The sequence below is a fragment of the Rhinatrema bivittatum genome, chromosome 5, assembly GCF_901001135.1.
Source record: "Rhinatrema bivittatum chromosome 5, aRhiBiv1.1, whole genome shotgun sequence".
In the NCBI taxonomy this organism is placed as follows: domain Eukaryota; kingdom Metazoa; phylum Chordata; class Amphibia; order Gymnophiona; family Rhinatrematidae; genus Rhinatrema; species Rhinatrema bivittatum.
Window position 1 is genome coordinate 281,909,252 of NC_042619.1, and position 25,575 is coordinate 281,934,826.

Here is a 25,575-nt window from a genome sequence, read left to right on the forward strand (position 1 = left end):
AGTAGGATTAAATGGGCAATTTTCTCAGTGGAAGGGAGTGGACAGTGGAGTGCCTCAGGGATCTGTATTAGGACCCTTACTGTTCAATATATTTATAAATGATCTGGAAAGAAATACGACGAGTGAGATAATCAAATTTGCAGATGACACAAAATTGTTCAGAGTAGTTAAATCACAAGCAGATTGTGATAAATTGCAGGAAGACCTTGTGAGACTGGAAAATTGGGCATCCAAATGGCAGATGAAATTTAATGTGGATAAGTGCAAGGTGATGCATATAGGGAAAAATAACCCATGCTATAATTACATGATGTTGGGTTCCATATTAGGTGCTACAACCCAAGAAAGAGATCTAGGTGTCATAGTGGATAACACATTGAAATCGTCGGTTCAGTGTGCTGCGGCAGTCAAAAAAGCAAACAGAATGTTGGGAATTATTAGAAAAGGAATGATGAATAAAACGGAAAATGTCATAATGCCTCTGTATCGCTCCATGGTGAGACCGCACCTTGAATACTGTGTACAATTCTGGTCGCCGCATCTCAAAAAAGATATAATTGCGATGGAGAAGGTACAGAGAAGGGCTACCAAAATGATAAGGGGAATGGAACAACTCCCCTATGAGGAAAGACTAAAGAGGTTAGGACTTTTCAGCTTGGAGAAGAGACGACTGAGGGGGGATATGATAGAGGTGTTTAAAATCATGAGAGGTCTAGAACGGGTAGATGTGAATCGGTTATTTACTCGTTCGGATAGTAGAAAGACTAGGGGACACTCCATGAAGTTAGCATGGGGCACATTTAAAACTAATCGGAGAAAGTTCTTTTTTACTCAACGCACAATTAAACTCTGGAATTTGTTGCCAGAGAATGTGGTTAGTGCAGTTAGTATAGCTGTGTTTAAAAAAGGATTGGATAAGTTCTTGGAGGAGAAGTCCATTACCTGCTATTAAGTTCACTTAGAGAATAGCCACTGCCATTAGCAATGGTTACATGGAATACGCTTAGTTTTTTTGGGTACTTGCCAGGTTCTTATGGCCTGGATTGGCCACTGTTGGAAACAGGATGCTGGGCTTGATGGACCCTTGGTCTGACCCAGTATGGCATTTTCTTATGTTCTTATGTTCTTAAGAGATTGAAATACCCCTGCAGCAAATGTTCTTGGATAACATCAAAATAAGGCCCGAGCTTTATCTGGAAACCTTTGGAGTGACATCCTGAGCTAGAGATGCGTGGATTCAAATTAAGATAAGTGCTTCATGAATCCCACATATTGAATACCTGCTTTGCGAAACTAAGTCTTTTTTTATAGAAGAATTTTTGTTGAACTTATTTAGTGACCTATGATTAAAATAATGTGTGACTTTATACAATACAAGTGTCCTCACAGTTATGAGGTCTTAATATTTATGTGCCCTACTTTTAATTTATTACTGATCACAGATACATTGAATAAATTAAGTACAGGTGTTTCTTTAGATTTTTTATGTTTACAATTATAATCACTTGTTTTGCCCAGATTATAGAATTGTGGTTGATTTATCACTAGCAAACAGTATACTTATAAAGGGCAGCAGCTCCAAGGAGGACACATAACACAGCTGAGCCTGCCCATGGTCTCTAAGCAGTACAGAATCTGATTTATCATCTCCTCTCCACACAACTTCCCTCCCTGGTTATCAGGAGTAGCATTTTACACAGTATAAACGTCCTGGCTGTGAAGGGCCAACTTCATGGTATGAGGCATAAGATCTATAGGATCTTCACAGATTGTACCATTAGACTGAACCCACACAGCATAGGAAGTTGATACTGTTTTAAGCACTGCTCCTTCTGATGAGTGGGGAAGATTAGGGTGAGGCTAGATTGCAGTGGGATCACAGAGCAGAGAGGATCAGGGGGAACTGGGGAAATTTTATGGGGAAGGAATGTTGAGAGGTTTCAAGGGAAGAAGAGAATGCAGGGAGATTCTTCTATGGATGTTATAGAAGAATGGGGAGAGGGGGGTGCTGAAGTCACTGACCAGAATGGACACCACTGCAGCTCTCCCACTTGTACTTAGCTGAATCCATTGCATAATTTTGCCATCTGCGCTCATCTGCAAGCTGCTTCGCTTTACTATTACTTCTCATACCTTCCTGATGGCTGCGAAACTAATAACGGCAGATCTAAAGCAGTTTTCTTTCAGCAAACACGCTGCCAAAATTCTGGAGGACAATGGTGGACAGGCCGCAACTGATATGGAAGGTGGAGATTCAAACGGGGCTCTGCTTTCTACGCTTCTTACTTCGAGTATCCCTAATATGCCCTTTCGGGATGAGATACAGAACTGTTTTTTTCCTGCAGATAAGCAGGCTGAATTGGCCATGCTGTCTGGGAGTGCCCCCTGGTGACCCGATGTGGGAACTTCTCTCAGAACGTTGAAAGATGCCCCTTCATGCCTGTGTGGTGCCTACCTGCAACTGCCTGCATCGCCTCAGTTTTTCATTTTCCTGCACAGCAATGGTCGTGGGTGCTTCTCTCTCTCTCTCTTGCCTCGTATTTCTTATTTTTTTGTTTCACTTCGCTCACGTGAACCCACAAGGGCACTTTTCTGTGCCATCATGGCTCCCAAGACTCTGGGGTTCAAATTTTGCAGATGTGGAAAAATCATGTCCATCACGGATGGACATAAAGTCTGTTAAATCTGTCTGGGCCCGGAAAATGATCGGGCATCCTGCCAGGACTGAAGCATGATATCTCCTCAGGCCTGACGATGAGCCGCCAAGTTGGCTGAACTCAGGAGAGCGGATGCTTCGGGATCAGAGGCGCCAAAGTGAGTCGCCAAGCCATCAATGCACACAGCACTGAAGCCTACAGTGACACACTCAATTCAACTGTCCCTGAATGAGATTCCCCACTCACAACTGACACCGGGGAATGTGCCATTCGTCCTCGACGCACTTGACGCATCAGCGCCATGAGCTTCATGACTCGATGAAGAAAACAGTGCATCACGCTAAGGACTCTCCAGCTCTCTTCACACTCTCTGACATGGACTCGGGAGCTTCCGACGTCAGCGTTCCTCGCATTTCCAGCCACTCTCCACCTTCAGCTTTGGTGGACTGGGAGCTTAACTGACAGGGGAAGAGGTTGCGAGATCACCTATGACAGTCATTGGACCGATTCATTGATCAGGTCAGACTGCCTGATTTGTCTTCGGCAGACAGGGGGCAGCCTCTCCTAGCCAAATGGAGTTAAAAATCCACTTATGGAGCTTCATTGCTTCCCACTGTGGAGTCATAGTCTATATCCCAGATTAGGGGAATCCTACAGGTCTTTTTTGATACCGTAGTGTCCACCCAACTTCAATGATTTCCCTCTAGCTCCTCTGTGGAGAGCACCACTTCTTCTCCTGGTCCCTCCTTGCGAGAGGAACTGGCAGACCCATTCCAGACACTGGATATATTCAGCCCATCAAGCCCTTCTCCCGCAGAGGAACCAGTATCTTCCTTACCACCATCTCCCAGGTCCTCCACAGGCATACCTTCTGACTCCCCTGAGGACCCTCCAGAGCCCACATCTTCACCAGAAGACTTCTCGTATTCAAGGTTTATAGAGAAGGTAGGAGTAGTGTTGAACCTGGAAACAAAAAAATTACCTACTCCAGGGCTGAAGCCCATGACATTGAAAATATTTGATGTTCTGGTGGAGCCGACAGCCCTGCCTTCTCATTCAGTCCTGTACAAGGTCATGGACAAAGCTTGGGATTCCTCTTTTTCAAAACCGGCTGCTTCGAGAAAGACGGGCCTCAAGTTTTTATGCGAAAATCAGTCCACCTCGGCCCAGTGCAGTTGCCACATGCATCCGCAGTTGTGGAGTCCATTATGAAGCAGGCCCGATAGACCAGGCTGTTCTCAACACCCCTCCAGGTAAGAACAGTTGTTAAATTGACAACTTTGGGAAGAAGGTGTTCCAGGGACCTATGTTGAATGCAAAGATACAACAACATCAGTTTTATATTACCAAGTATCAATATGAATGTCTTCAAACCCTGAAATCCAATGAGGAGGGGGTGGGCAACCAGCCACAGAGATGGGGCATTACCAACATGAAGGAGGGACTTTGACATCTCCTGCATACCATCTATGAGAGGGTCGACATGTTCGCCTGAACATCAGTGGCTGCTATCGCTGCCAGACAAATCGCCTGTCTTCACGCAAGCGCCATACATAAAGATATTCATGAAAAGCTAGCGGACCTGCCCTGCAAGGGAGATAACCTGTTTGGCACCAAACTTAGGGAGATGGTGTCACACCTAAAAGAATAGATGTGGCAGTGTCCTCCCTCACCTCCCCTCCCCGTCTGACCAGCCGCCCTCGAAGCACTTCTGCCTTCTGGAAGCCATACTATCCCAGGCAATCATATCGGCCATTCTCATTATATAGGCCTTCTCAGTACCCACCTCAACGGCTGCTACCATAACATGCACAATCGAGAACTCGAGGCCGCACTCAATGCACTCAGAAAGTGCAGACTGTGGGGCAAAAACTTCAACAGTCTTTTTTTTTTCTTTATTAAATTTTTTTTAACAAATTACAAAGATAATTTATACAGTTTGTAGTGAAATACAATAGCTGACAGACCACAATGATATTGCTCAATAAAATTACAGATATAAATATCAGGAAATAATATCATATCTTTGCGCTTGTCATTGCTAAAACATCAGAGAGGTAATACTTGCATGAGGTTTCTATACAAAATTAGATAGGGATGTCCAGGAAATATTCTAACAGTAACAATTGTATAAGATACAGTCATTATTCTTTATTAACCTCATTAACATTTCCTTCATTCAGAGCCTGTTGTTTTGCTATCAAGAAATCTCTTAACTGGTTTATTTTAAAGAAAATATGTTATTCCTTGAAGTTTTAACATACATTTACATGGGTATTTTATTTTCATTATAGCACCTAATGCTTCAGCTTCAGGTTTTAACGATAGAAAAGCCTTTTGGCGTACCTAAGTACACCTTGCTAGGTCAGGAAATAACCTGACCTTATTACCCAGGAAATTAATATCCAAATTTTTAAAATATGCTTTCATCACTAAATTCTTTTCCTGTTCAGACTGAAAAGTAATTAAAAGTGTAATATGTGTGAGTATCTCCACCTGAGATTCTTCAAGAAATCTTGTTAAATTCTGAAAATCTATGGGATTTCTTTCTGCATTATCATTAGAAAATTGCTTATTAGATAATTGAACAATCTTCTTTATATCTGGTACGTTATCTGATGGGATTTTTAAATTTTCCATCAAATATTTCTTGAAGGTAATAAGCAATGGTTCTTCTTTAATTTTTGGAAAGTTTAAAACCCGGATATTCAAAAATTTGATGGAGTTTTCCAAAAACTCCATTTTTCTAGATGTTGCCAACTTATCTCGGGAAATAACTAATGACAAATCTTTCAATCCCTTTACTTCTTCTCCTAGGGATTGTATCTGCACACATTGTTCTGTAAGAATTTTTTGATGATCTTGAGATACAAAATCTAACTTCTGGGAAACATTTTTTAATATTAATGACTGTTCTTGAATGCTAACAGACAGCTTTCTGATCATGTCCGCCAGGGACTCTATAGACACAGCTGATAGTTCTTTCATCCCTTCATCCTCTACTACCCCAGATTTACATTCTGGTGTAGAGGACCTAACTATCACTAAATCCTCTCCATGGTCTCCAGTTGATTGTTGTACTGTGGTAGAAATATCTCCATTTCCAACAGCAGCCATGGAGGGTATTAGGGGGGAAGCTGTAAGCAGCTGGCGAGGTTCTGGGGGGCTTAAAGATATTTCACCCGGTGATAGCGGTGTCCCTACCCCCGCTACACCAATGGGACTAGCACTCCCCTGTGGTATGGCTGAAAGTGCATATTCAGGAATTAGGCGTTGTTGTAACAAGGGAGAGGGTTCAGCTGGAAAAACCCTCACCTTGGCTTTTCTCTTATGAGGCATATCTTAAAAATCAGAAATTTTCTAAAACTTTACCTAAGTTCCTGAGTAAGCTCTTATGCTAACAAACTAATACATAGAAAACCTCTTATGGGAAGGTTTAGAATTTTCCTAAGTACAAATCCGGACTAAGCCGGACAAAGCCACGCGCGCCCCTTAGGCGGCGCGCCAGCGGCAGCGGGGCGCCGCAGAGGCGCGGATCTTATGCGCGCCTCTAGCTCCTCCCACTGGCGTCCGAATTCAAAGAAGAAATCTTTAAGCAGGCAATAGCTCACACTGCAGCAAGAAATGTCCCACACAGACTGTCTGATGAAACTCCAATTGGGAAAAGGATTCCAAACCGCCTGATGAGCTCTCTCAGGCCGCAGATCTTATGCGCGCCTCTAGCTCCTCCCACTGGCGTCCGAATTCAAAGAAGAAATCTTTAAGCAGGCAATAACTCACACTGCAGCAAGAAATGTCCCACACAGACTGTCTGATGAAACTCCAATTGGGAAAAGGATTCCAAACCGCCCCTTCAACAGTCTTTTTACAGTTAACCAGGCCACAGCTGCAGGAAGCAGTGGAGGGACATCTCGCTTCCTTCGTCATAGCTTGGACTCACATTACATCTGACTGTTGGGTTCCAAACATCATCCAGAATGGGAACTTCCGATCCCGGCCCCCATTGGTGCACATAGTTCTAGAATGGGGGGGAGGGTCCCCTCCTTGGAAAGGAAGTCCAACTTCTCCTCCGCCAACAAGCCATCCAAGTGATTCCTCTACATCGGAAGCTCCGAGGATTCTATTCCCAATACTTCCTTATCCCCAAGAAGAGTGGGAGTTTGCGGTCAATTCTGGACTTGCAAGCCCTCAATCGCTTCATTCGACAGGAGAAGTTCAAGATGACTTCTCTGAAATCCATTCTGCCCTTTCTGCACCCCAATTGGATGTGTTCCCTAGACCTCAAAGATGCCTATGCCCAGGACACCTTCCTGCTCTTCTGGGATGGATCCCTGATGTATGGTTTTCACCGATACCACTCATAGGCAAAGTACTACAGAGGTGCAAGACAGAGGAGTCCAAACTCATCTTCATAGCCCCGGCTTGGCCCAGACAGCCATGCTTTGGTATACCTCTTGATACAAACCCCATTTTCCCTCCCTCAGGAGGGAGGGAAAATGGGGTTTGTATCTCCTCACTCAGGAGGGCAGAACGCTTCTTCACCCCATGCTGGACTCCCTTCATCTGATAGCATGGAGATTGAAAGGGAAGTATTGAGCCATCTACCTATTTCCCTGGAAATACAGGACATTCTCATTTCCTCCCACAGACCATCCTTGAGGAAAAATTACATGGCAAAATGGTCTTGTGTTAGTGTTTGAGGTAGTTGTGGGTGGCAGATGACCATGCCCCTGGGGGAAGCTCTTGAGAGGGACCACCGGTTAGGCTCAGAGTATGGAGACAGACACACACTAGTTCTTTTATTAAACAGTATATTGAACCACCAGAGGTGGCAGTAGTGAGCTGCAAGTGCCCGGCTGGGCTGCAGTCCCTCAGATACTGGAACAGCGATCCCGGATAACTGAGCTGTAGAGAAACTCGAATATAGTGAGTAGGCAGGGTATGCAGAGTTCAGGAACAGAACCTTGATGGTAACACTCACACACAATAGTCTCTTAGAAGCAGCCCAGGAGCTGGAATGAAGTAGGCCCTCGAGGAGCGAGTACCTGGTTCCAGGGAACGCTCTGAGAGAGAGATGGTAACTCACTGGTGTTGTAGGCAGCGATGATTTCCTGGTAGAAGTGGTGTTCAGTAGCAAGTCAGGGAACGAGGACCCTCGAGGAGCGAGTACCGATTCCAGACTGCGATCTGAAAAGCAAACAGAAAATGAGGCTCCCAAGGAGCATGTACCCCTGGTAAGTCCGAGGAGGCAGAGTAGTAAGGTATGCGGAGAGCGAATCCCATCCGCCGAATACCTGGAGGAAAGCCCGGTAGAGTAACCTTAATCTTTGCTAACGCAACTCATTAGCGATATCAGAGACCTTAAATATCCGGTGAAGATGACGTCACCTCAGGGGGAGACCCCTGAGGTTCGCGCCACTGCTGGTATTTGAGTCAGGTCAGCGCTGCGCGCGTGCCCTTAGGCTCCTGGGAAACATGGCGGAGTGCAGCGTCGAGACAGTCCGGGGACGCCAGAGGGGAACGGCAGTGAGAAGCCTCAGCAGCCAAACTTCCAACAGGCGAAGAGGGAGTTGCCAAAGAGGTAAGGTGGGCATAGTGGAGATGTCGAACAGAGACGTTCGCAACAGTACCCCCCTTCAAAGGGCGATTTCCTCTTAGGGTACCAGGTTTGGGTTTAGAAGGATGCACGAGGTGGAACTGATGAAGCATCTCTTTGTCCAGAATATTGGTCTGAGGCTCCGAAGAGTTTTCTTCGGGGCCAAAACCATCCCACTTTAGGAGGTATTCAAAAGTATTGCCTCTTTTACAAACATCCAGGACCTCTTCGACTTTGAATTCTAAGTCGTCTTCTGCATTAATGATAGGTGGATCTTGAAGTTTGGAAGAAAATTCGCTGAGTATGAGTGGTTTCAGAAGTGAAACATGGAAAGCGTTATGGATATTGAGACCAGTTGGTAGCTTCAGACGGTAGGTGACTTTGCCAATACATTGAAGGACTAAGAATGGTCCCACGTAGCGAGGAGCAAACCGAGTGGAGGTTAGTTTAAGTCTGAGGTGCTTGGTTGACAGCCAGATCTTGTCTCCTGGCTTGAAGACTGGAGCTGGCGAATGGTGCGCATCATAGTATTTCTTAGCACGGTCGCTCTCTTTAAGCAGCATGTCCTTTGTCTGAACCCATAGATTATGGATATCATCAGCAGTGGATTGCGCTGCTGAGGACATCACTGAGAGTTTCAGTGGAAGTGGCGGTGTTGGAGAACGTCCGTAAACCACTTCAAAAGGTGATAATCCAGTAGATGTTGCTGGATGAGAGTTAATGGCGAATTCAGCCCATGGAAGCAATTCGGCCCAGTTGTTCTGTCATGACGTGACATAGGCTCGAATGAACTGCTTCATGGTACGATTCATCCATTCCGTTTGACCATTCGACTGCGGATGGTAGGCTGAAGTATAGTCTAGAGTGATGTCGAACAACTTGCACAAGGCCTTCCAGAATCATGCCGTGAATTGGGACCCACGGTCCGATATGATGTGAGAAGGTAGTCTGTGGAGGCGAAATATGTGCTTTATGAAGAGTTTTGCAAGTTCCAAGGCTGAAGGTTCCCCTCTGGCATCCCCGTACCGGCTCGACGCTGCACTCCGCCATGTTTCCCAGCAGGGAGCGCCACGAAGTGTGCCATCTTGCTAAATCGATCCACAGTTACCCAGATGGTATTCATTCCTCCGGAAGTAGGTAAATCGACTACAAAGTCAGTAGCGATGTGCCACCAGGGCCGATCCGGAACTGGCAGTGGTTGCATCTGACCCTACGGTTGTCCAGAAGCTGGTTTGTTCTTAGCACAATTGGTGCAGGATGCCATGTAGGAATAGGTATCTTTTTTGATAGGTATCTTTTTTGATAGTAGACCACCAATATAGCTCCTGTATCTTGAGCAGGGTACGATGTTGACCACAATTGTGCGCCCAAAAGAACACTTTCTTCTGGAGTCTTTTTGGAACGATGGTTTTACCAGCGGGAACAAACTGGGTAGATGCCAAGAGGATTTTCTTCGGATCAATAATGTGTTGTGGCTCATCAGACACATTCTCTGAGTGAAAAGAGCATGACAGAGCGTCTGCTCTGGTGTTTCTATCTCCAGGGCGAAACTTGAGCACGAAGTCAAACCTATTAAAAAATAGGGACCATCTGGCCTGTTGTAATTCAGGCGTTGTGCATGGCGGAGATACTCTAGATTTTTATGATCCGTGAATACGGTTATTTGATGTTGAGCGCCTTTGAGCCAAGGCTGCCATTCCTCAAATGCAAGCTTTATAGCCAAGAGCTCTTTATCGCCGATCCCATAGTTTTTCTTGGCAGGAGAAAATCTTTGTGAGAAGAAGGAACAGGGACGTAAGGCTTTCGAGTCTCCTGTTTGGCTCAACACAGCCCCTACCCCCACATCTGAAGCATCAACTTCGATGATAAAGGGCTTGTTGGGGTCTGGATGTTGTAAGCACGGTTCCGTGGAGAAGTTAGTCTTCAATTTCTCGAATGCAGAAATGGCCTCTGCTGACCATTTTGAAACGTTGGCACCCTTGTGGGTCATTGCAGTTAAAGGTACGGTTAAAGAAGAGTAGTTCTTTATGAAGCTACGATAATAGTTGGTGAACCCCAGGAATCTCCTTAAAGCCTTCAAGCTGGTAGGTTGGGACCAGTTCTTGGTACTTTCCAGCTTGTGAGGGTCCATTTGGAAGCCTTCTTTTGACACGATGTAGCCTAGAAAAGGCACAGCGTCTTTGTGCAATTCACACTTAGAAAGTTTGGCGTATAGCCGCTGTTCACGAAGACGGTGGAGTACTTGCTTGACATCTGCAATGTGGGTGTCCAAATCCTGGGAGAAGATGAGTATGTCGTCCAGGTAGACCACAACGTTCTTATACAGCAGATCCCGCAAGATGTCGTTTATCATATTTTGGAAAATGGCGGGTGCATTGCACAACCCGAACAGCATTACCAGATACTTGAAGTGGCCGTCTCGCATATTGAAGGCTGTTTTTCATTCATCGCCGCTCCAAATGCGAATGAGGTTGTAGGCCCCCTTCAGGTTGAGCTTTGAAAATATCTTGGCACCTTGCAGCCGGTCAAACAACTCTGAGATTAACGGCAAGGGGTAACGGTGTTTGATCGTGATTTCGTTTAGACCTTGGTAATCGATACATGGTCATAGGGTACCGTCCTTCTTCCCCACAAAAAAAAAGCCTGCGCCGGCTGGCGACTTTGATGGTCGGATAAAGCCTTTCTGGAGATTTTCTTCAATGTATTCCGACATTGCTTTATTCTCGAGAGCTGAGAGAGGGTACACTCTTCCCTTTGGTGGCTCAGTGTTGGGCTTCAGTCTTATGGCACAGTCATAGGGCCTATGTGGAGGAAGAATATCAGCCGCTTCCTTGGAGAATACATCCCTGAAGGATGCGTATTGGGGCGGCAGCCCTGGCATCATTGGAGTTGTAGGCATGCACATAATAGGCGAGATCTCCTGAAGACACTTCCCATGACATTCAGGGCCCCAGCGGGAGAGATCCAAAGATGCCCAGTCAAATTGAGTTTGGTGCACTTGCAACCAGGGTAACTCTAGGACGATAGGGTGCATGGCCTTTTCCAGTACAAAGAAGGAGAGCGATTCCGTATGGAGAGCTCCGGTGCGGAGAGTAACTGGTATGGTTTGGCAAGACACGTCGCCCAGTAAGGGCTCTCCATGAATGGAGGATAACAGTAGTGGATCCATCAACTTATTTAAATTTATTTATTTATTTAAATTCTTTTACTATACCGATACTCAAGACGAGGTCTTATCGTACCGGTTTACAATAGAACAGGGGGAAACCAATTAACAACTATATAGAAGGTAAAAGTTACATTCAACAGGGAGCGAAAACATGGGAGCTGGAAGACAGGAAAGATTTTAAATGATAACAAATGGAGAGTGATAAAATAGTCAAAGAAAACAATAGCGTAGCGAGACATAAACAGATTGATTGAGCTCGGCTGTAGATTTATCAAGTATTTAACTTGAGAAGGGGAATCTTCACGTATTCCACTAGACTTCTGAGAATGAAGTTGCCTCTTGCCCCTGAATCCACCAGGGCAAGAGTCTGAACCGTGACCGGTCCATAAGTCACAGAGACTGGAAGAGAAAGCGGAGAAGAGGGCGTGGTATGGCCTAAGAACAGTCCTCCTGCAAGACTTAGGCCCGTCCGTTTTCCGGACGAATGCGGCATGTAGAGGCATTATGGCCGGGCTGACCACAGTACATGCAAATGCCGCGCTTTTTCGAAGTCTTCGTTCTTTGGAAGTTAAATGTCCATGACCAAATTGCATCGGTTCATCTGTATTAGCAGCAAGAATTACTGGAACCATCGGAGGAGCGGATATAGAACTAGCCTGTTTCAACCCAGGTAACACCTTAGGCCAGAGTTCCTTCACTTTATCCCGGAGTTGTTGATCAATCCGAGTGGCCAAGGCTACTAATTCGTCCAGCGAGTCAGGTGTTTCGTGAGCAGCCAGCTCGTCCTTTAAACGGGTATCCAGGCCTCTGCAAAAATGTGTCTTGAGATATTTGGGGTCCCAGCAAAGTTCAGCCACAAGAGTCTTGAACTCGATGGCAAATTCAGCCAATGATCTGCTGCCTGCTTCAATTACACCAAAGCAGAACCGGCTATAGCAGTTTGAGCAGGGTCATTGAAAACTGATTTAAACAAGTCCATAAATCCTTCTATGTCCTGCAGAATGGGGTCCTTGTGATCCCACTAGGTAGATGCCCAAGACAAGGCCCTACCATCCAAGTATGAAAGGATGTAGGTGGTCTTGGAAAGAGCCGTAGGAAATAAAGATGGCTGTAAAGCAAAGTGCATGCAGCACTGGTTTAGGAAACCTCGGGCCTTCTGAATTTCACCGGAAAAGCGGACTGGAGCCGCTAGTGGTACAGCAGTTTTTAAAGTTACCTCCTGTAATTGACCTTCATGGTTGGAAGCTGTGCCTTGAACCTTCTGTGTGTGTAGCTGATGAAACACTGAAGTACGTTTCTCCAAGGCATCTTGCTGCTCCACAATGTGCTGGGCCAGGCCCAGTATGGCTTGCAAGGCATTGAGTTGTGCCTGATCCATGGCGTTAGCAATCTGTTAGTGTTTGAGGTAGTTGTGGGTGGATCCTTGGGCCAATGGCAGATGAACTCGTCCCGGAGGGAAGCTCCCAAGAGGTACCACCGGTTAGGCTCACAGTATAGAGACAGACACACACTAGTTCTTTTATTAAACAGTATCTTGAACCACCAGAGTTGGCAGTAGTAAGCTGCAAGTGCCCAGCTGGGCTGTAGTCCCTCAGATACTGGAAGAGCGATCCTGGATAACTGAGCTGTAGAGAAACTCAAATGTAGTGAGTAGGCAGGGTATGCAGAGCTCAGGAACAGAACCTTGATGGTAACACTCACACACAATAGTCTCTTAGAAGCAGCCCAGGAGCTGGAATGAAGTAGGCCCTCAAGGAGCGAGTACCTGGTTCCAGGGAATGCTCTGAGAGAGAGATGGTAACTCAGTGGTGTTGTAGGCAGCGATGACTTCCTGGTAGAAGTGGTGTTCAGTAGCAAGTCAGGGAGCGAGGGCCCTCAAGGAGCGGGTACCGATTCCAGACTGTGATCTGAAAAGCAAACAAAAAGCGAGGCCCCCGAGGAGCGGGTACCCCTGGTAAGTCCAAGGAGGCAGAGTAGCAAGGTATGCGGAGAGCGAATCCCATCCGCTGAATATCTGGAGGAAAGCTCGGTAGAGTAATTTTAACCTTTGCTAACTCAACTCGTTAGTGATATCAGAGATCTTAAATATCTGGTGAAGATGACATCACCTCGGGGACGCCCCTGAGGTTCGCGCCACTGCTGGTATTGGAGTCGGGGCCACGCGCGTGCCGTTAGGCTGCTGGGAAATATGGCGGAGTGCAGCATTGAGCCGGTCTGGGGATGCTAGAGGAGAATGGCAGTGAGACGCTGCTGCAGCCAAACTTCCAACAAGTAAAGAGGTAAGGTGGGTGTAGTGGAGACGTCGGGCAGCGATGGTCGCAACATCTTGTTTCCGCTGCTAAGAACATAAGAACATAAGAACATAAGAAAATGCCATACTGGGTCAGACAAAGGGTCTATCAAGCCCAGTATCCTGTTTCCAACAGTGGCCAATCCAGGCCATAAGAACCTGGCAAGTACCCAAAAACTAAGTCTATTCCATGTTACCATTGCTAATGGCAGTGGCTATTCTCTAAGTGAACTTAATAGCAGGTAATGGACTTCTCCAAGAACTTATCCAATCCTTTTTTAAACACAGCTATACTAACTGCATTAACCACATCCTCTGGCAACAAATTCCATAGTTTAATTGTGCGTTGAGTAAAAAAGAACTTTCTCCGATTAGTTTTAAATGTGCCCCATGCTAACTTCATGGAGTGCCCCCTAGTCTTTCTACTATCCGAAAGAGTAAATAACCGATTCACATCTACCCGTTCTAGACCTCTCATGATTTAAAACACCTCTATCATATCCCCCTCAGCCGTCTCTTCTCCAAGCTGAAAAGTCCTAACCTCTTTAGTCTTTCCTCATAGGGGAGTTGTTCCATTCCCCTTATCATTTTGGTAGCCCTTCTCTGTACCTTCTCCATCGCAATTATATCTTTTTTGAGATGCGGCGACCAGAATTATACACAGTATTCAAGGTGCGGTCTCACTATGGAGCGATACAGAGGCATTATGACATTTTCCGTTTTATTCACCATTCCCTTTCTAATAATTCCAAACATTCTATTTGCTTTTTTGACTGCCGCAGCACACTGTACCGACGATTTCAATGTGTTATCCACTATGACACCTAGATCTCTTTCTTGGGTTGTAGCACCTAATATGGAACCCAACATTGTGTAATTATAGCATGGGTTATTTTTCCCTATATGCATCACCTTGCACTTATCCACATTAAATTTCATCTGCCATTTGGATGCCCAATTTTCCAGTCTCACAAGGTCTTCCTGCAATTTATCACAATCTGCTTGTGATTTAACTACTCTGAACAATTTTGTGTCATCTGCAAATTTGATTATCTCACTCGTTGTATTTTTTACCAGATCATTTATAAATATATTGAAAAGTAAGGGTCCCAATACAGATCCCTGAGGTACTCCACTGTCCACTCCCTTCCACTGAGAAAATTGCCCATTTAATCCTACTCTCTGTTTCCTGTCTTTTAGCCAGTTTGCAATCCACGAAAGGACATTGCCACCTATCCCATGACTTTTTACTTTTCCTAGAAGCCTCTCATGAGGAACTTTGTCAAACGCCTTCTGAAAATCCAAGTATACTATATCTACCGGTTTACCTTTATCCACGTTTATTAACTCCTTCAAAAAAGTGAAACAGATTTGTGAGGCAAGACTTGCCCTGGGTAAAGCCATGCTGACTTTGTTCCATTAAACCATGTCTTTCTATATGTTCTGTGATTTTGATGTTTAGAACACTTTCCACTATTTTTCCTGGCACTGAAGTCAGGCTAACCGGTCTGTAGTTTCCCGGATCGCCCCTGGAGCCCTTTTTAAATATTAGGGTTACATTTGCTATCCTCCAGTCTTCAGGTACAATGGATGATTTTAATGATACGTTACAAATTTTTACTAATAGGTCTGAAATTTCATTTTTTAGTTCCTTCAGAACTCTGGGGTGTATACCATCCGGTCCAGGTGATTTACTACTCTTCAGTTTGTCAATCAAGCCTACCACATCTTCTAGGTTCACCGTGATTTGATTCAGTCCATCTGAATCATTACCCATGAAAACCTTCTCCATTACGGGTACCTCCCCAACATCCTCTTCAGTAAACACCGAAGCAAAGAAATCATTTAATCTTTCCGCGATGGCCTTATCTTCTCTAAGTGCCCCTTTAATCCCTCGATCATCTAACGGTCCAACTGACTCCCTCACAGGCTTTCTGCTTCGGATATATTTTAAAAAGTTTTTACTGTGAGTTTTTGCCTCTACAGCCAACTTCTTTTCAAATTCTCTCTTAGCCTGTCTTATCAATGTCTTACATTTAACTTGCCAATGTTTATGCTTTATCCTATTTTCTTCTGTTGGATATTTCTTCCAATTTTTGAATGAAGATCTTTTGGCTAAAATAGCTTCTTTCACCTCCCCTTTTAACCATGCCGGTAATCGTTTTGCCTTCTTTCCACCTTTCTTAATGTGTGGAATACATCTGGACTGTGCTTCTAGAATGGTATTTTTTAACAATGACCACACTCTTGGACATTTTTTACTTTTGTAGCTGCTCCTTTCAGTTTTTTTCTAACAATTTTTCTCATTTTATCAAAGTTTCCCTTTTGAAAGTTTAGCACGAGAGCCTTGGATTTGCACACTGTTCCTTTTCCAGTCATTAAATCAAATTTGATCATATTATGATCACTATTGCCAAGCGGCCCCCACCACCGTTACCTCTCTCACCAAGTCCTGTGCTCCACTGAGAATTAGATCTAAAAGTGCTCCCTCTCTCATCTGTTCCTGAACCAATTGCTCCATAAAGCTATCATTTATTCTGTAGCGATGCAGGGAAAGGAGAGGCACGTCAGACAGGATTCTTATGGGGCCATCATCCTCTGATCATCATCTGATCTCCGTCTGAGGATGTTGTTTTTATTATATCGAGTTACAGAATTCCACAGCATCTACTATACAGTATATGATTGGTTAATACGTCCTATGTGCTGGTACATGTTGTCTGCGTGCATGCCTACGTTGCTATGGCTACAATCTCTCATGCTGTGCCAGTTTCTATGTCAAGCGATCATACTGTATCTAGGGCAAGGGGTTATTTGTACTAAGAGTAGAATCTGTAAAAACAAGAGCTTAAGAAATGCAGACTCTGTGTCTGTTCAGAACGAGATAAGCAAAATGCTGAGAATGTTTATGCACACTCAGCGAGAAGTGTTAATGTAGGCCTTTCAGTGAGGAGTGCTAATGCAGGCCCTTCAGCCTCTGTGGTTTGCCAACAGAAGAGAAAAGGCTTGCATATCAACATCTCACTTTTTTTTTTAATTTTAAGGAAATCCTTATGTAGTGAATTAGGTAAAAGTATGTTAGCCAAATTGGGTAAGCAATGAATACAGCAACAGCAACATATTAAAATAACAATACAAAGTAATACAATGAGAATTGTCTTTCTGAGACCTGCCAAGTCAGATGTTTTGAAATTGTGCATGTGTTCAATAATGGTTACATTAAGGAAGGAGTGTATTCTGGACATGTTGTGGTGCAGGATGAATGTGTGAATGCAATATGGGTATTTCCCTATCCTGAGCCCTGTGATACTGTCAATAGTAATAATCCCAACAAAAAACAGCATTCTCTTGTACCCTACTATCCAAATTCATTACTGTGTAATTGACTGGTGAATTTATAAAGACCGTTCTGTAAGTCCACAGGTAAGTAGTCCATCCTGATAGGTTAAAAAGAACTGCATGCATCAATAGTCCTTCTCTGGAATGGGTTGGCATATACATGCAAACCCAGCAATCTGTTTGGTTCAATAGTTGTGATAAAGTCTGTGCATCGGTAATGTACATATTGGATTGCCAATAGTTCTTGTTCAGAGAATGCCATGGCAGGAGGAGAATGCAGAATAAGAAGATGCACATCACAACTGTCAATGAATTGGCATTCAAGCAAGAAAATTCAGCAAGCAAAACGTTCTCTGGAGAAGGCAAAAAGTTCTCTGGAGTTTTTTCAAGTCCCTGCTGTTCCAGGAGCTGTGTGGATTGGGGGTTGTGAAGACTGAGGGAGAAGTTTGAAATCGAATTCTGCAGTCCCTGGTGCTACGCCATCTCTCCACGGCTTAAGGAACCCAGACTGGACCTGAGGGAGAAAGCACAGTCCTCTTCCCCATGATAACAAGGGGACAGGGTCATGCTAAACAAAGTTAGATAACATTCTATACAAAACTAATGGTTTTGGATTGCTAATCCTGTTCCCAAAATGATTGTCCACAGCTGTAGCCTGATTGGAATATGATATGTTTAAATGATTTAAGGTAAACAGTACTAGGGGCAATTCCTGCTTTTAGTTTGTGTTTGTCAAAGGCTGTCTTAAGAGAAAGGTTGGCTCACTCCACGATAGCTTGTCAGTGAGTGGAGTGGTAAGGAATGCCAAATATGTGTTTGATGTTCCAATGTTGACAAAAAACAGTGAAGGAATGGCTGCTATGAGCAGAGCCATTATCAGTTTTTAAAACAGAAGGCAATCCCATGACCGAAAAGGTTCTTATATAGTGATTAATAGCATGCTTGGTGGCCTCCCCTTTTTTGGGGGGTGGCGCATAGAAAATGCGAGAAAGTGGCAATGGTTACATGTAAAAGTTTCCAAGGGGCAAAAGGAGAATAGTGAGTAACATCCATTTGCCATATAGCATTAACATGTAAGTGGCTCCTAATGTGAGCAATGTAAAGTTGGTGTGTGCAACCTTTGGAGGGCTGATTGTGGTGTCAGAAGGATAACAGGTTCTCATCTAAGCAAGGGAAACACATCTAGAGCAAAACAAATGCAAAGAGAAAATTAGGAAAAAAGTATCAACAGTGCAGTTCCTAATGATGGCTGCAGGATGTCCTCTGTGGCAAAGGCATGGAAAAGTCTGGATGGGATGATTTCTGAAAATCAATGGTGTATACAGTCAAATTCAAATTAATTAATGAGAAGATTTCATCATGACTATAACTCTACTATTACTAATCTTATATAATGTTTTCCCACTTTATTATTAAAAACAATATTCATCCATCCTACAAATATTCATCTTCTTAACATCAAACAGACAACAGATAACACATAATTGGAGCTCAAAATTCATATCAAGATGTATCAGAAATAAAATTAGATCAAAGATCAAAAATCAAAAAGATGTGTGAAAAAAATATTTGAAAAATGTGAAAATAAATTTGGAAAATGTGAAAAAAAAAATTTGGATTGATCCAGTATAAAACAAAAATCAGAATTCTGTTTAAAAATGAAAAAAAAAATAAGCTGCAAAGTGTTCATCTTCACATCTCTCATGGCAGGAAGGCTGTCAATCTGGAAAATATTAAAATCTGGCACACTGGAAAAAATTAGAATTAAGTCTACTATACAATTTAATAAAATCAATTTGGATTTGCAGGAAAAAAAAGCTTGGGGGAGGGGTTGCATTAAATGTAGCAACCCCTAACAGTGATTGCTTGTCAAAGAATAGGAATCCTAACTTTTTTCAATTTCTGTCTGTACTATCAAAACAATCTCAATTCTCTGTCTTTTCTCCCATAATTACCATTCACAACTCTGTCTTATTCACATACATACACCTTTTAAACAATATCCAATAACAACGCTCTATTTAAACAAAACTTCTTTTTAAAAAAACCTTTTCAACTCCGCACTTCCTATACTGGCAAGACACAGATTTTTTATTCACTGTAAACAAAATTAAACTTTCTTGCTAAATTATGGCTATATTATTCTCAATATCTTTAACTGTTTCAGGAATCTGTTTCTAAATTTAAAGGATTAATTCATTGAATCGAGTTTTCTCCTCAGTTTAAACCAAACGAAACCTAATTTATTTTTTTTTGCTTGAGAAACGCTGTTCTGCCCACACTAGCCCCCCCCCCCCCCCCCGCTCTCACTCTTTCTTTTTTGCTGTTAACTCTTAACTGACTGTGCATTTTCAAGTTCTAAACTTTTAAACACTAGTAAGTACTTTTTTCAATATCAAACAATGCCTGAAAATTTAATCTAATTGTTCTTACAATGTCCTAGTACAGGGCAGAAAGCAAAACAGTGAGACTAAACAAGATAGGATAGGAAGAAAGTAGAAAAAGTAAAAAGAAATTATTTCATTGCAAAACTCTGCCAAATATTCACTTTGTTCAAAAAAAAAAATCAGAAATTAAATCTAAACATGGCAAACAAACTAGTATCACTTCTGATAAACATTCATTAAGTATGCTGGACAATTTGAAAAAGAAAATCTTTTACTTCTATAAGAGAAACAGGCTTCCTTGTGCTATAGGTTATGCAAGGGTTAAATTCTGATTCCGAGGACTGGAGCGTGGGACTGATATGGCCGCTTGGGAATCTGATCCTGTAAGTCATCTTATGTTTTCATGTGTTATAATAAAATAATGCAAATAGTATGTTAGAGATTTTCCTGTCTTTGTATGCTGAATAAACTGCTGCAATTGTTGTAGAACTGAAGCTGAAAAAACTTCAGTTCTCATACCAGCTTGTAAACACATTCCGTTCCATCCACGCAATTCATTCATGCAGAAATACTTCACAAATTAATATGAAAGCCGTTCTTGGGATGTTAAACATGATCAAACTAGCTTTAAAATGCTGTAAAACATTTGAAATTTAGGGACTAATAAACTGCATTATCAACTTTAAAATATTATGTTCATTTTCAGAGCACTGCTTTTTGCAGGGAGTTCAAATCATTATCTGTGGACTACGCTTACAAAGAATTCAAAGAAGGCCGGCAGTTAACCTTAATTTACTATAGAAAACACTCGCAGTCTTTATATTTCTCAATAATACTCTTTATGATAGTAAAGCAAAGAAAAGATCAGAAAAAGAATTACAGGAAAGATAGTTTTCCTGGGAGTTACTTTCTGCTCTGCTTCTAGTTTTTTTTTCTGCTGCTGAGATAATGACATTCCTAAGGGCGGAGTAATGTCGCTGGCCCGGAATCTAGTTTCCCTAACTGACACTTCTACACTGATTTGCCCAATGGAAACCTTTTTTGCATTTCAGGCATACTGTTTTTGGACAGAATTTGGAGGCGCCGGAGGGGCCAGTACCTTTATAGGCACCGCCAACCGGGGCACGGCACTGCTGTTTAAAATGGCCAGGCTTTTTACAATTGAAACATGTCCCTTTTACCTTTTGAAATTGACCTGTGTTCAAGTTGGCTGCCAGTGTGTCCAATGTCTATGCAAGCCTGGAGCATGTCTAGTTTACTGACTATGGATTGCAGAGTTTTTCTACAATCTGCATTTGCGTTTTCAAAGGCTAATTTCTTTAGGAGTTCAGCGCTCGCCTCTGGGCTTTCTACCTGACGCTGAATAGCTTTTTGCAGCCGTTCTTTAAACTGTATGTAGGATTCTGTAGCTGCCTGATGAGTCATTGTAAATGATTTTGTGGCTGTACCTGAATCAGGAACCTGCTTAAAGGCTGTAGTGACACAGCAATTAAGCGCTGAAAATGCTACAGCAGAAGGCATCCCCACTGCCGACTGTTCCAGCGTTGCAGATTGTCCCACCCCGTAAAGTTGATCAGGGATATGTGCCAGATCTTTCCAATCTTGGGGAATTAATTTATAGCCTTTCGCAATTCCCTCTAACAGCCCACGAGAATAGGTGGAATGAATGTCTGTTTCTGTTAAAATAGTGTAAGGCAGTGCTAACCACTGATACTGAATTTCACCCTCTGCATGAGGTACCTCCGTAATGGAAAATGCTTGAAGCCCCTCTAATAATTCCTCTCCTGTGAGATTTTCTTTCACCTGTTCTTGTTGAAATTCCATGCAGACCGCACCACATAAATCATTACTGGGAGCGGTGTTTTGAGATGGAATCTTATCTGGACAAGTCGGTGATGCAGAATCAACGACTGTCACAGGCAATGGCAGCTGGGGGTACAGGGAGGTAGTCTGTGGTGAGGGGGTTGGAGGGGGAGGTGGAGGAAAGTTAGTTTCTTGGATTTCAGGCTCTTTGATGTGCTGGAATTTTTCTGAGGATGCCACTGGAGCCTCAGGTGGGGACGGTATCTTGTGAGTGTGTGTGCCCAGATATTCTATGGCTTCTGTGCATTTTTGCCAAAGTAAGAGATATTGTAGTGAGGCACGCGGGGATGTGTGCAAAGCATTCCCTAAGTTCACCCAAATCTGTATCTCAAAAGAACCAGCTTCCGGATACAAAGGACATCTGTTGTTTATTTCTTTCAACAGACTTTTTATATCTCCTAGTCTGACATTAATAGCCTCTCCTTTGTTAATCAAGAAATGATTTCTTACTATTTGCGCCAGCTCTTGTGCATGAACTTTCTGCTGAGCTGACTGTTGTCCCCCCATACTCACGAATGTGGGAGCAAACTCGCTGAAAAAAGAATACTTACAACTGTGGAGCGAGATTACTGAAGAGGTGCACCTAAGCTTTTCCAGCTCGAGTGAGTATGAGTCTTTCACGGCTTGGGGTCACCAGATGTAGCGACGCAGGGAAAGGAGAGGCACGTCAGACAGGATTCTTATGGGGCCATCATCATCTGATCTCCGTCTGAGGATGTTGTTTTTATTATATCGAGTTACAGAATTCCACAGCATCTACTATACAGTATATGATTGGTTAATACATCCTATGTGCTGGTACATGTTGTCTGCGTGCATGCCTACGTTGCTATGGCTACAATCTCTCATGCTGTGCCGGTTTCTATGTCAAGCGATCATACTGTATCTAGGGCAAGGGGTTATTTGTACTAAGAGTAAAATCTGTAAAAACAAGAGCTTAAGAAATGCAGACTCTGTGTCTGTTCAGAACGAGATAAGCAAAATGCTGAGAATGTTTATGCAAACTCAGCGAGAAGTGTTAATGTAGACCTTTCAGTGAGGAGTGCTAATGCAGGCCCTTCAGCCTCTGTGGTTTGCCAACAAGAGAAAAGGCTTGCATATCAACATATTCCATCCAGGAACGTTATCTCTCTAGCGTGACCCGATGATACATTTACCCAGTCTATATTGGGGGAATTGAAGTCTCCCATTATTACCGCACTACCAATTTGGTTAGCTTCCCTAATTTCTCTTAGCATTTCACTGTCCATCTCACCATCTTGACCAGGTGGACGGTAGTTTCTCACAGGACAAGCAGGATGGTTGTCCTCACAAATGGGTGACATCGAGGATGGAGCCCACCACGGAAAACTTCTGTCAAAGTTTAACAGAACTTTGACTGGCCCCTACTGGGCATGCCCAGCACGGCACTAACCCTGCAGCCAGCAGGGGTCTCCCTTCAGTCTTCTTTTTTCCGCGCAGCAGTTGCCACGCGGCGAAAGGAGCTCTTAACCATGTTCCTGACAGGAATTCGGAATTTTATTTCTGAAGAAAATTTGCCCCTCAGGGGTCTCCCTTCGACAAATTTTTACACCTCGCGGAACTCCGGTAATTTTTTTGCCGTTTTTGGTCGACTTACGTCGAGTTTGGCCCTTGAGGCCTGTCGACAGTCACCAATCCCGCGACTAAATTTTTGGCCCAAGGCCATGGCGACCGGGTTTCGTCGATGTCCGGATTGCACCCGGACTATGTCAATCACAGACCCCCATAGGGTCTGTGTTTTGTGTTTAGGCAGCGAGCATGATGTCCTGACTTGCACCAAATGTGCCTTAATGACACCCAAAGGTCGCAAAGCCAGGATGGAGAAGATGGGGCTCCTCTTCCATGATCGCACCCCAACGCCATCGATAGCATCGACGTCATCGGAACCGGCACCGTCGAAGTTGCACCATCATCGTCAACCCTCCGGTGACCGTCCACCATCGATGACTTCCCGGCCGTCGACTCCTGTACCTTCCCCGGATGGGCGAGGGGATAGGAAAGAAAAGCATCGCCATCGACGGCACAAGTCTCGGCCCGTCGAGGATCCAGAACCATCGACCTCCGTACAGGCCGAGCCACCGACTAAAAAGCCTCGATCAGACCTGGCACCGCCCACGTCTCGTTCTCAGGCACCGAGGAAACCCTCACCCCCTCGGGGTGTGGGAGCCGTGATCCCACAGGTTACGGTGGTCCCTCCGGCTCAGCCTCAGCCTCCCTCTCCCGTCGAGCCGGGTATCGTTACCCCTGGTCTCCGGGCAGAACTGGACCGGCTGGTCCAGGAGGCCATCGAAAAAGCGATGCAGAAGTTCCAACCTCCACCGGCACCGACTCCGGCACCGATTCCGGCATCGACTCCGGCACCTACTCAGGCACCGACTCCGCCACCGAGGAAGGAACCGACCACCGAGCAACTGGTGGAAGCACTAGCACCGCTACTGCACCGCATGGAAGCGCTTATGACGGCCCTTCCATCGGTGATTTCAGTAGCACCGACAACACCACCGTCTCCGACAGGATTATCATCGGGAGGGGAAACACCGTTCGTAATTCCCCCTTCAGGGGTGGTCCCATCGGTGCCTTCTCATCCCTCGCCACCGATATATCCTTCGGCTCCACCGATTCCAAGGCCGGCACCGATTCCATCGACAGCACCAAAACCCTCAATGCCGTTTCCAGCTCCGCCTTCAGCACCGATGCCATCGAGATTCTACTCGATTCCCTCGGTGGTTCCTCCTAATATCCCGGACCCTCAACCAGGACCTTCAGGGCTTCAAGCCCCGCATGATCCCTATGATACCTGGGGTGATGATACCTCTTCTGACACGGATTTACCTTCACCACCGTCTCCTACAGAGAGTAGAAAGCGTTCTCCTCCTGAGGATCTCTCGTTCATTAATTTTGTGAAGGAGATGTCAGAGGTAGTCCCTTTTCAGCTGCAATCTGAAAAAGATGACAGGCACCAGATGATGGAACTACTCCAATTTCTGGATGCTCCTAAAATCATCGCTTCCATCCCTATTCATCAGGTGTTTCTGGATCTTCTAAAGAAAAACTGGGAATCTCCTTCATCTGTTTCCCCAGTCAATAAGAAAGCTGACTCCACATATCTTGTCCAGTCAGCACCGGGATTTCAGAAGCCTCAACTGGATCATCGCTCTGTCGTTGTTGAGTCAGCGCAAAAGAAAGCTAAGCGTCTAAAGCCACACTCTTCAACGCCACCTACCAAGGACAACAAATTCCTGGATAGTGTAGGAAGGAAGGTGTATCACGGAGCTATGTTAATTTCACGCATAGCTTCGTATCAACTTTACATGACTCAATATAACAGAGCCATCCTAAAACAGATGCAAGAATATGCGGACACCTTGCCTGAGCAATATCAACCACAGCTTCAAGCCCTCCTTAACAAAGGTTTTGAGGCCGGGAAGCATGAAATTAGAACTGCATATGACATCTTCGATGCTTCCACAAAAGTTTCAGCCACAGCCATCTCAGCCAGACGTTGGGCTTGGTTAAAATCATCCGACCTTCACCCAGAGGTCCAGGATCGGCTATCTGATTTACCCTGCCTAGGGGACAACTTGTTTGGAGAACAAATTCAGCAAATAGTAGCTGAATTAAAAGATCACCACGAGACGTTGAAACAACTCTCCTCCACTCCATCTGATGTGACCTCCAAACAACCGTCTAAGAAAGACTCTAAAAAGTCGTTCTTTAGGCCACGTCGGTATTATCCTCCATCGGCTAAGCCTCGACCTGCACGGTCTTCCAACAGACCTCAGCCACGTCAGCCTCGGAAGCAAAGACCTACTGTAGCCCCACCCCCTGGGCCTGCGGCGGGCCTTTGACTTCCCTGTAGAGAGCACGTGCCAAACCCCTCTTCCAGCCATCCCTGTGGGAGGTCGACTATGCCACTTTTTAGACCGCTGGCTACAGATCACCTCAGATCAGTGGGTACTAGCAATTATAGCACAGGGTTACCACCTCAACTTCACTACTCTTCCTGCAGACTCCCCGCCTCTACAAGCATGGAGTCTGACCAGCCACCTGGCTCACTTACAACAAGAAGTATTCCTTCTTCTACAATCAAACGCTATAGAACCCGTCCCTCCCTCACAACAAGGAAAGGGATTCTACTCCAGGTACTTCCTGATACCAAAGAAATCAGGGGGGCTTCGTCCCATTTTAGACCGAGCCCTCAACAAGTACCTTCAAAAAGATAAGTTCAAAATGGTAACCCTGGGCTCGCTTCT

General features: G+C 44.4%; 1 protein-coding gene across 1 annotated transcript in view; it reads left to right on the forward strand.

Moving 5' to 3' along the window:
• Nucleotides 1–25,575, forward strand: part of LOC115092431 (disintegrin and metalloproteinase domain-containing protein 9-like) — a 489,095-nt gene that overhangs the window by 141,921 nt on the left and 321,599 nt on the right. The gene's annotated exons all lie outside the window — the stretch shown is intronic.